This window comes from Echinops telfairi, unplaced genomic scaffold (genome assembly GCF_000313985.2).
Source record: "Echinops telfairi isolate 266 unplaced genomic scaffold, ASM31398v2 ScPeMD7_2;HRSCAF=8, whole genome shotgun sequence".
Lineage (NCBI taxonomy): Eukaryota > Metazoa > Chordata > Mammalia > Afrosoricida > Tenrecidae > Echinops > Echinops telfairi.
In genome coordinates this window covers 41,737,664-41,749,269 of record NW_022103898.1, presented here as the reverse complement: position 1 = coordinate 41,749,269, position 11,606 = coordinate 41,737,664, and the positions used below count along the sequence as shown (strand labels likewise).

Here is an 11,606-nt window from a genome sequence, read left to right as displayed (position 1 = left end):
AGGGGAGACGGAACACGGTGGGTACAGGTACAGACCCTCACTCAAAGTGGGTAGCAGGGTATGGTGTGTTGAGACTTGTTCACGGCCATTCTGTAGGGGCGTAGAGGCGGCGGTCCAGCCTGTTCCGGGAGAACCTGTCCCAAGGCAGGGGGTAGAAGAGCGAGCAGGTGGATTGGGCTGAGGTATTTCCTGATAACAGACAAGTCAGACCACACAGGTGTCTTCTGCACCTTTCCAGCTGGGCTGGGTGGGGTCTTGCTTGGCTCGTTTGGGATGCTGGCCCTGTCCGGGCAGTGGCGTCTTCCTGAGCGAGGGCAGGCTCTGGATCTGCTGCAGGCGCAGGCTGGGCTCCTGCGCACAGGCTTGGTGAGCAGTTCTTGCTTTCTCCGTGCTCCAGCTCAACGCCACAGCAAGGCTTTGGGGTCTTCTCTGGTGACCGACTCCACATCCTGCCTCGACAAGCTCAGTTCCGGGCAGGCTTCTCCTCCAGAACGCTAAGGATCTGGCTCCTGAGGGCAATCCTGGTGGCTGGCTCGTGGCTGAGGCCCGTGTCAACCATATCTATATCTTCACCAGACCCAGCGGGGGCCTCTTGATGCTTGGCCCAGACGCCCCCCTCCTTCTGCAAAGCCTGCAGGTACCGCTGGGGGAGCTGCTTGGCCTGACGGCTTCCTCCCTCTCTCTGGTGGAGCACCTGCTGCAAGGTGTTATGGAGCCGCCGGCCGGCGGCACAGCTGTGGCCGAGCTCCGGAGCCAGGTCTGAGCCCGGGACATGGAGCAGCACCTGGAGGCCCTCCTCGGACAGGAGAATGATGTTGGAAAGATCTTCTTCCAGCTGCCTGGCCACGTTCTTCCACTTACTCCGACCCTGCTGTCTGTTTCAGATCTTGGAAAAACCCAGCTATACCTCCATCTGGTTTGCTGTCAGCCCACTTCTATTTACTGGCCGCCGCCTCAAACTTCGTGTTGGAAGGCCAACACAGGAAATAATCGTCATCATCTGCTATGGTGCCATCCTCGGCTAGGACCAAAGTGATTGGTGCCAGGGACTTATCAATGGCCAGTAAAGGCCCTCTCAGATCCTTGAGGCAGGAGGCTGCCACACCATGCTGTTCCGGGCTGTGGTTGCGGCTCCACAAGGTTTCAGCGCCCAGATCTCTCCGGGATCAAGAGCCCGGGCTCCCTGGGTCATTTCCAACCTTTTCAGTGTGGGACCTGAAAGGCTGGGGAATTGGTCTCTCTTCTTTCTATAAGGTTAGTGATTCGTTTTCCCAATTATTGGAATAATGGTGCTGGATTTGCTTCAGAACTGCATTGAATTTATAGAGTGTATTTGGTCTTAACACATTTTCACTACATTGTCTTACTATCCATGAATATGGGCTATTACTCCTTTAATGTAAGCATCGTTTAGTTTCTTGTAGTAGGGTCTTACAGTCTTCTTTGGATAAGACGTTTGTTTCTCTGGTTATGTTTATTTTTAAGTATTTTATCCTTTAAGTGGTTATTCTGAATGTTTTTAAAAAAAATCCTTTTCAAAAATTTTCAAATATACAAGAATGCTATTGATTGTTGCATGTTGAGTGTTAGCCAGCTGTTATCAATATTTTCAATTGGTATCAGCAATTTTTTTATCATGGCATTAGGATTTTCTATTTATAAGATTATATTGTCTGTAAATAGAGAATCTTGCTTCTTCTTTGCCAGTTTAGATGTCTTTGATTTTTTTCTGATGTTTAACAGCTCTAGTTAAAACGTCCTGGAGTATTTTAAATAAGAGTGATGACATAGAGCAATCCTATTAGGTTCTGGTTTGGAAGGGAAATGCTTTAAGTTTTGAGCAAACTGGTTTTGCATATATGACCTCTTTTATGTTGAGCAATTGTCCGTATTGTCCTATTTTATTGTTTTTATCAACAAGGAGAGTTGAAGTACCCACTCGAATGGGAGATCCAACTGTAGGGCAAGAACTCATGGGTTGTGGCTCAAGGTAGAACTGGAGTGATGGGTCACTGGGAACATTGAAGATGATAATGGTGCAATCCTCTTATACCCCAGGGGGGTGATTGATGAGGCTGTACTGCTTTGTTTATATGGAGTTTTGCTTTCCTGCTTGTAGCTTGTTTTTACTTTCTTCCTCCCCCACCCCTCTTTGTGTGTGTGTGTGTTCTGCTTGGTTGCTGGTTGGCACATGTTTGCTATTGGTACAGTTGGTCTTACAGGATTTTGATTTTGTCATATTGGGACCACCTAAGTAAATCTGAGACCTGCAAATCCCATGAACAAGCACATGGAATCTAGGCTCCTACTTAACTCTAGTCCCAATTCAATTACAGTTAGTTCTGATAAGATGGCTCTGCTCGATACTCACCTTCATGAAATGATCACTGAAGATAATGGTGCTACAGCAGAGGGTGGAAGAAAGTAGAACGTGGCAGACTATCAATTGGAATAGTATCTGGTGTCTTAAAAGCTTGTATTCAAATAAGCAGCCAACAAGCAAGAAGTAAACTAAGTCCACATGGAAGAAGCACATACGCTTTTGTGATCCAAAGATATGAATGATGAAATTTGAATATGGCAAAGGGAAAAGTAACAGAACTAAAATTATGAACACCCAATTTGTAGAAGGTTAGGGAGGACAGTGGGAGCCCAAAACCCATCTGCAGAGTTTCTAGTCAGACTGAGCTGATGGCAGATCTCCTATAGGCAAAAGTAAGAGTCTCAAACAGCCTTACTATAAGGCGGAGACGATTATAATACTGATTATGCTTGATCGAACTCTGTTCTTGGTCAGCTGACCTCCTACCTGACCTGAATTTGTTCTGGGCTCAAGTAGCTCTTACTTGTTCCATGATAGAAATCACTTCCCTAGCTGTTTGAATGTTGATGGGGTCCTTTCTTTCTTAATCTTTATTTGCCTTTTTGTCTTTATATTATTATTTATACTTGCCAATTTATTTCCACTTCGTTTCTTATTATTTCTGTTGGATTTTCCAGTTTGTGAAGCACAGGAGTGGCTGCACAGTGATAATAACTGATACAAAGGTTTACAGGGGATGTACGGGCTGGAGGTGATAGGGAGGGAAAGGGGATTCGGGAGTAATAATGAAGGCGGGAGCACTAGAAATTATTGTGATTGTTCCACTCATTTTAAAAGCGATTTAACCATGGTGTATGGGAGGGATGTTCTAAAATTGATGTGGTAATGATTTTACAATTCTTCTTGATATGATTGAATTATTGAATTATACTATATGTAAATTATGTGCCCATAAAACTGTTTAAAAAGGAATGAAAATTGACTTATCATTTGATCCATTTTAAGTTTGTGTTGGTTTTTAAAATTTCCTGCTTTCTTTTCCATTGTAGTTTTTATCTGTTTTACTTTTGTTATTGTGGTTAGTTTATGTTTGTTTGTTAGTTTTTAACATTTTTTTGTTTATAGCAAATCTATTAGAAATCCATATAGGACATGTGTAGAGGCACTAACTGGATTAATAATTCTTTGGGGGTATGGCAGAGGAGTTTGAGGGGGCATGGGGAGTGAATAACAAGGAGTACAAAAATTAAAATGTTCTAAAGCTGATTGTGGTGGTGACTGTACAACTCTTCTTGACGTGATTGAACTACTGAGTTGTATGATGTTTGAATTATATACCATTAAAACTGCTATGAAAATGGTGTTCAAGTTTTTCCACTTCCTTTTCTGCATCAACTGATATAATTAACATGATATTTTCTTTTGTTTCACTTATATGATGGATGATATGAATCATTTTTCTAATATTGAACCATTCTTGCGTATGCTTTGATTTTAGTCTTTTTTCCCCTTTTTGTCTGAGGTGTGTTTCTTGTGTGTATTATATCAGTGGGTCATGTTTTCTTGTTGTTTTTCCTTTCTCTTTTTTTCAATCAATTTATTGGGGGCTCATACAACTCTTACCACAATCCATATATACATCCTTTGTGCCAAGCACATTTATACATTTGTTGCTATCATCATTCTCAAAACATTTTCTACTTGAGCCCTTGGTATCAGCTCCTCATTTTTTCCCTCCATGCCTGCTCCCCCTCCCTCATGAACCCTTGATAATTTATAGCTTATGATTATTTTGTCCTATCTTAAACTGTCTGACATCTCCCTTCACCCATTTTTCTGTTATCCATCCTCCAGGGAGGAGGTTATATGTAGATCCTTGTTTTCTTATCCATTCTTCTAGTATGTGTCTCTCAACTGCTGTACTTAATTAATTTACATTCAATATTGTTATTGATAGTTATGCTTTGATTGTTATTGTATGGCATCATTTCTTTGTTCATAATTTTCTGTGCTGAATTTGTTTATGGAATTTCTTTTCTTTTATCTTTGCTTTTTGTTATTTTTACTGTTTTGTTGTTTTTTATGATTCTCCTATTTTTAATTTTCTTGAGGTTTTATACATTTCTTTGAGGTTAGTTTGTTTTTTATTATTTTCTTTCTATGTTTAAGGAAGTTTGTTCTTTTTTGTGAACTGCTCAATTTTTTCTGTTTGGCACTTTAATATCTACTCTGTTTTCTCTATGATTGTGTACAGGACTCTTTGTGGAATGTCATCTCTGGTTTCCTATTTTGAACCTTGTGGTTTTGTTAAACTTGTGTATTACTTGAGTAGACTGATTTCTCGAAGATGGTGTCTTGTATGTTGATTTTATGTTGCTCTCTGTTGTTCCTTATTCTCTGTCCATATAACTCCCTTAAATTTTTTTGGCAGATTGGTTTTGTTTTACAAATTCCATTGGCCTTTCCTTGCCTGAAAATGACCTTATTTCTCTATTGTATTTGGTGGATAATTTCTCTGGTATGGAATTCTGGGTTGGCATTTTTTCTCTCAAGTTTGTCTATATAGCATTTAATTGCCTTCCTGCCTGCATGGTTCTTATTGAAAAATATGACATTATTATCGATATACCTTAATCAGCGATCACTTCAGTTTGTTTAACCTTGGGAAGCTTGATGACAGTGTGCTTTGGTGACTTTCCTCTGGGGACAGTTCTCTTTGGCTTCTTTGAGCTTCTCAAATTGTTCTTTTCTGCTCTATCACGACGCCATTGAACTTCTAATATTTCTTGAACTATTTTATCTGTGGTTATTTTTTTTCTTTTCCTTCTGGATTGCACCTTTTCATAGTGTCCCTGCAGTAGTGGTTTTGGGGGGTGGGGGCAGGGCTGTGGGCTGTGGGCAGGTAGTGGCCATATTTGATCTCCTCTGGCTTTCCTCTTTCCAAGAAGGATTACAATAATTATTTGCAATCACCACACAGAACCCATAGACAATCCTCACAATTATGGGGCTTTATAAGGAAACTTAATAGGCTACCATTAATCAGGGTCAATAAACAGAAAGGATACAATGGTTCACACTACACCTCTCCTCAGCCAGCAAACTGGTCTCTCTCTAGTCTTCAGCCTTCTCAGTCACATGGTCGCTTGCTTCCAATTCTGTGGACCTTTCCCTTAGTTTTACCTTCCTATTGTCTCTGTACTGCTTCTCTCGCTCTGTACAAGAAAGAGTTTTTGCACCACAGTCTGGACTCTGCTTCCTCCATTTCAGCCAGGAAGGTGGAAAGTCTTCTACCATTAGGCCTAAGCTGGCTTTTTCTACCTGAGATGGCTCATATAGACAGACAGAGGCATGGCTATGATGGAGATGTGGATTTTGTCTTTAGCAGACCAACAAAGATGCAAAGTATGTTGACTAACGTCACACTTTCTAGTAAGGTAGTCTAAAGCTATACTCCACCTTAATCTGGTAATGGACAATGCCTTCCAAAAATGGGATTATATCCACCGGCACATCACATAAGGAATTATAGCTAGAAGGGCCACATTAATTGAACACACTGCGGTCCCATAGACTTCCTGGGTTTTCTGCAGCTTCTCTCTCTCTCTCTTAAATATATTTCTCTTGGAAGATTTATTTTATGAATCATTGATTTGTGTTTACATTGTTTCAATTCTGCTCTTTTGTTCTTTCAAATTGTTATGCGTTCTAATATCTTAATAATTATTCACATTGCTTTTTGGAGTTGTTGAATTATTCCAGACTTTTCATTTATTTTTTCAGATTGTTTTTGAGCCTTTCTGAAGTCCTCTATCTCCTTTTCTGCTTTATCTGTAGTTCTGTTCATTTCTTCCTTAATCCACTTAAAGCCACTGAAGATCTTTCTTCTGAACTTCCTCACAGAAAGATCTAAAGTCTTTTATTCATCTGAGTTATCCCTTGAGTCTGTTTCTGAATGCAGACTAGTCATTTATGCCATCTTTTCTTGTTTTCTTGTCTGCACCAAAGCTGCCTGTTGTTTCTGAGGAAAAAAATATATATATACATACATACAATTGTTCAATTGTTCTCTGTTTGTTGGTCGGTTATAGTGGAATAATTAGTATTCTCTACACCTCCTGGAGCTCTTGAAGATCAACTGATGGCTGGGTCATGTGGCAATAGCCTATTTTGAGCAGTGAATGACGAGAGGCCAAAGTTAAATATTATTGCTTGCTAAAGTCCCAGTCTCAAGGTCAGTTCCAGCAGTTTCACCAGGTGTACACTAACGACCAAACAGGTGTCATGAAGAGAAGGGGAAGACAGAATCCAAGATATTTTGCTTGCCCACAGGAGCTGTTTTCACTGGATCTGACTAGAAGATCAAGTCCCAGGATCTATTTTAGTTATCCCTTCCCAACAGGAGCTGGCATGCAGGCTGCATATTTCTAGGCCCCAGAGCTATGGATGGTAATTGGGCTTGAGGCTCTACCACGTTAATTTCATCCCCTGGTTCTATTAAGTTCACCCTTTCCCAATGCGGGGTTACTTAAACCCACCCTGCCCAGGACAGGCTGACTCCACTGACCAGGTATGCTGAGCAAGGGGTGCCACCATCCTCTGTCTATGGGATTAGATTCAATCTCCGGGGCCCTGGCAGGTGTAGGTGAAAGGAAAATTATCAGCTCACTTTTTACCCTCTTTTGATGTTGAGGACTGAAGCACTTGGGGGAAGGGCCTCTTGACTGCATCTTGCCAGGGAAGGCCAAGATCCACTGTTTTCTCAGGACTCTGGTGCATGTTTTTCCCTCTGAATTGTTAGGTTGTGTCTGATTCTGGTTTCTCTTTCACTGAGGAGGTTCAGAACTGAGGCTTGCTTGTTTTCTTCTTTTTACAAAATATTTGCTCTGAATAGATGATTACAGAGTGTCAGGTGATTACAGAGTGTCAGACTATGTAGCCATTTTATCTTGGCTTTGTCTAAGTGAAAAGTTTTAATTTTTTTTTTTTTTACTGTTTTTCTTTTCTTTATTTGTGTCGTTGAAAATAAGAGCAGTCAAGTAGACAGCAAATGTTTTGAGAATGATGAGGGCAACAAATGTACAAATGTGCTCAATACATTGGATGCATGTATGGATTGTGATAAGAGTTGTATGAGCACCCAATAAAATGATTAAATTAAAAAAGAAAAGAAGAGCAGTAAGAAAAATAATTTAAATATTTCCAAATTAAAAAATCATTCCCAGATTGCTGTTTATAGAGGATCTTTACACTGAAAGAGAAAACACCATAAGATTTAAATTTCTTTAAATATTTTCTAAAAAATAAATAGATAATACTTTTCTTACATACAAAATTTTATATCTCAGAATACTTATATTTAGTTTGCTTACAACTCTCTTCACTTTGTTAGTTTTACTGAGTGATTTTTCCAGTTGCAAAAAAATATCTTTAATACATAATTAATGCAAATGTTCTCAAGATGTTTCTGAAAGCAAGCACATCTGTACAAGTCAATTACTGAAAGTGAATCAGTGAGTTTTGATGTTCTCATCAGGATTGTTAAAAGCCAAGCATTCAAGAGGGAGTTCTCCCAAACAATTGTTTGCTATTATACTTAAAAAAAATCATTTTATTGGGGGCTCATACATTTCTTATTACAATCCATACACACGTACATCGTGTCAAGCACATTTGTATATTCATTGCCCTCATCATTCTCAAAACATTTGCTCTATACTTGAGCCATTAATATCAGCTCCTCATTTTCCCACCTCCCTCCCCGCTCGCCCTTCCCTCATGTACCCTTGATAACTTATAAATTATTATTATTTTGTCATATCTTACACTATCCAATGTCTCCCTTCACCCACTCTTCTGTTGTCCATCCTCTCAGGGAGGAAGCTATATGTAGATCCTTGTAATTGGTTCCCTGTTTCCTATTGGATTTTATGAAGAATTGCACTAAAAATTCCCAAAGAATAGGCCAACAAAATGTCAGAACATATTTTAATTTGGAACATACGTATAAACTATTCAAATCTGTGTGAATCAACTTAAGTGCCAGATAGTATTCTAATACTTGAAAATTATCTTTTTAAAGTCGCCTTTTCTTGTTCATAATAGGTTAGAGGTTTTTAAAACACATTTTTCCTCTCACTTATGAAAGAAATCAAGGGATATTTCCAAGTGGAATAGTTGTTTTGATTTCCAAAACATAACTGACTTTCAAAAGTCTACATTGCACTAAGCACAGATGGTGTATTTGATAGAAACACTGAGGGTAGAGAACCACGAAAATCTGCAAAATTCTGTGCAGGTGTCCTCACTAACTAACACAGCTCTGAGAACTTGGAAATGACCCCTTGGCAAGTGCACATTTTAAATCCTGGGTTTGCCTTGTTACTTTATCATTTGGGGAATTAGAAAACTGGCCTAAAGGAATGAAGTCATATAATCAATATCATCACCATCATCAGTTTTCCTTTGTTGAGAGCTTTGACAAGGCCAGATTGTGACCTCCCAGCATTCTTTTTATTGCATAATTTAACCCTCACAAGCACATCATCAGGTTGCTATCATCATTCCAATACTGCAGATAAGATTTTTGAATCTTCAGGAGATTAAGTTAATTAATAACAACCTCCCAGTTCCTAAGTGGCATAGCTAACCAACAGCCAATTTCCTAGCTTTGTCTGTTGCCAGAACAATAATGAGAACAACCTATAGGTAATGCTTTCCTCCATTCCCATCTCAGTTTTTCAGTTACTTGTATTTAAATAATAGATACTATTTTTCTTCCTAAATTTGAAATGGATTCACTTATTATGTCAATCATGTTAGGTTTTGCATTTGTTCATCTAGTTTCTTTTTTTTCCTTACCCCAAAGTGTCAGTAGTTAACTTTTGTGTTTGAGTGTGTTAGCCAATTTCATTTTAAGATGAAAATTTATGTATGCAGCAAATACTTATCCAACATAACTTTTTTTCTTTATATTTAAGACTTTGAGGAGGACTTGTGGGTTAAATTTTGACAGCTCTAATTTTTAAAAGAACTTATATTACCTTATGTCACCTTCAGAAATTCTAGAATGTTTGCTACTAAATGGATGTAATTTTATGCACATCATTTATCTCCTATTTAGATAATACAAATTTTACAAAAGCACAATTAACCACATACAACAAACAGTAATTTGGAGAAATAAGTAATAGCAATTATTTTTAAAATATCTGAGAAACTAAGTCCCATTGTAATGTTTTTAGGTGAATCATTAATAGTACATATCACCTCAATAGAATATGAAAGATCACAATTGTTTCTTGCTTGTCTAATCAAACTTTTAGAGTGAATTGGCTCTACCCACTCTTTACTGCTGACTCACTGATTAGCTTCAGCTTCTGACAAACTGAAGCTTTGTCATCACCAGCAACGTTATAATAAGTAAACCTAGGACAAGTATTTGATGGGTGTTTGTCAATAGGCGTCTTTGTGATTTGTGATGGTGCTAAGTCTCCTCTCTTCCTTTGGAGTCTGCGGCATCATTCTCTCCTAAGCTTTCTTCTCACTCTCTTCTTTCCTCTGTCCTTATTTCCCCTGTTCTGTAATGATCAGTGTTTCCTATAGAATAAAATCTTCTTAGGCTATGGTTCTGAAAGGACTCAATGGCAGTTAATTCTTTTCTTGCTTTTGAGGAATTTATTCTTTTTCTCCTATAAGTGTCCTTGTTATAATTCATTCATGTCTGGGGGTGCTGAATATCAGTGAGCAAATAATTACTAAGTATATATATTTAATGCAGTTGCTCAGCTCCAAATGATGAGTGGACTTCCTTAACTGGAAAAGGAATCACTTCAAATTTATCATTTCAAATAAAAAAATAATTAGTATTTTAAATCTTCTCCTTCCCTGAATATGCTTGTCAAGGAATTATACCTATGAGAGCATGATAGTGGGACAGGAAGAAAATCAAGGGAAATAGAGGAAAGAGCTGGGAGGAAAAGGGCATTTATAGAGGTCTAGATAAAGACATGTACATATGCAAATATATTTATATGAGGATGGGGAAATAGATCTATGTGCCTATATTTATAGCTTTAGTATTAAGGTAGCAGAAGGACATTGGCCCTCCACTCAAGTACTCCCTCAAAGCAAGAATACTTTCTTCTATTAAATTGGCATTCTATGATGCTCACCTTCCTGACACAACCACTGAAGACAAAGCGGGTGAATAAGCAAATGTGGTGAAGAAAGCTGATGGTACCCGGCTATCTGTGGGGTTAAAGGGAAGCGGGAACCCCACAAAACATCATAGGTTCGGTAGGCACAATTGTACAGTGATAATAAGTAGAGATTATAGTAAAGTCATAGAGACCATGAGAGTTAAAGGATGGAGTCAAGTAATGGAGTCAGACGCAATTCATGGTAGCATATCTCACCTCAGCCCCACTTGATGGTCCTCGTGGAGGGGGCTTAGTCGTCAGCGTAGGCGCAGCTGCCTCATCCTCCGTAGCCACCTCTCAGCCAGCCACCCTCTGCCAGCCACCCTCCCTAGAACCAGGGAGCCTCCTTATTTATTGTTAACCACACATCATATTACTTTAGGGGGATACATCACAGCATTATGCATCACAGAGGGGGGCAGTACAATTCATCCTTGAACAGGTTTGATCATTCTGGTGTTTCATACAATAAAGCAGGCAATTACTATCCTGGGAGGCATGCAAGCCCCCTGATAGCAGATAACAACCTACGTCATAGAGAGGGGTTGTAACATAGGCAAAACAAGCAATAGGAGGGGGATGACCTAGGGGTGAACGCGCAATAGTAAGAGGAGGGAATAGGGGGGCATGTGTGGCAAGATGGTAACCTCAGCTTAGTCATCTTAGATTGGTCCCGGGCTTGCCTATGGGCACTGCCTCAAGCGAACAATAACAGAAAGGAATGGGCCCTATTTGTGTGGGATAAACAGTGGTGTCTGTTTGATCTAGAGAGCTGATACCTCTCAGTGAGAATGACTCCCAACCCACTCTTCATGGCTGATGTTAAGGAGAATAACCTCTGACCTACTTTTGCTGACCGCCTAGTGAACAGTCATTCTCAAGCCAAATCTGGCATATATTTTGGGGAGACAATATAAGAGAAATCTTTCTGTTCCCCACAGCTATCAAAAGATATAGCATCTGGGGTCTTAAAAGCTTGAAGGTAAATAAGTGGCCATCTAGCTCAGAAGCAACAAAGCCCACATGGAAGAACATATCAGCCTGTGTGATCATGAGGTGTTGAAGGGATCACTGAAGACAAA

General features: G+C 39.5%; 1 pseudogene; it reads right to left on the bottom strand.

Moving 5' to 3' along the window:
• Positions 1–204: 204 nt before the first annotated feature.
• LOC101645066 overlaps positions 205–11,606 on the bottom strand; it is a 39,833-nt pseudogene continuing 28,431 nt past the window's right edge.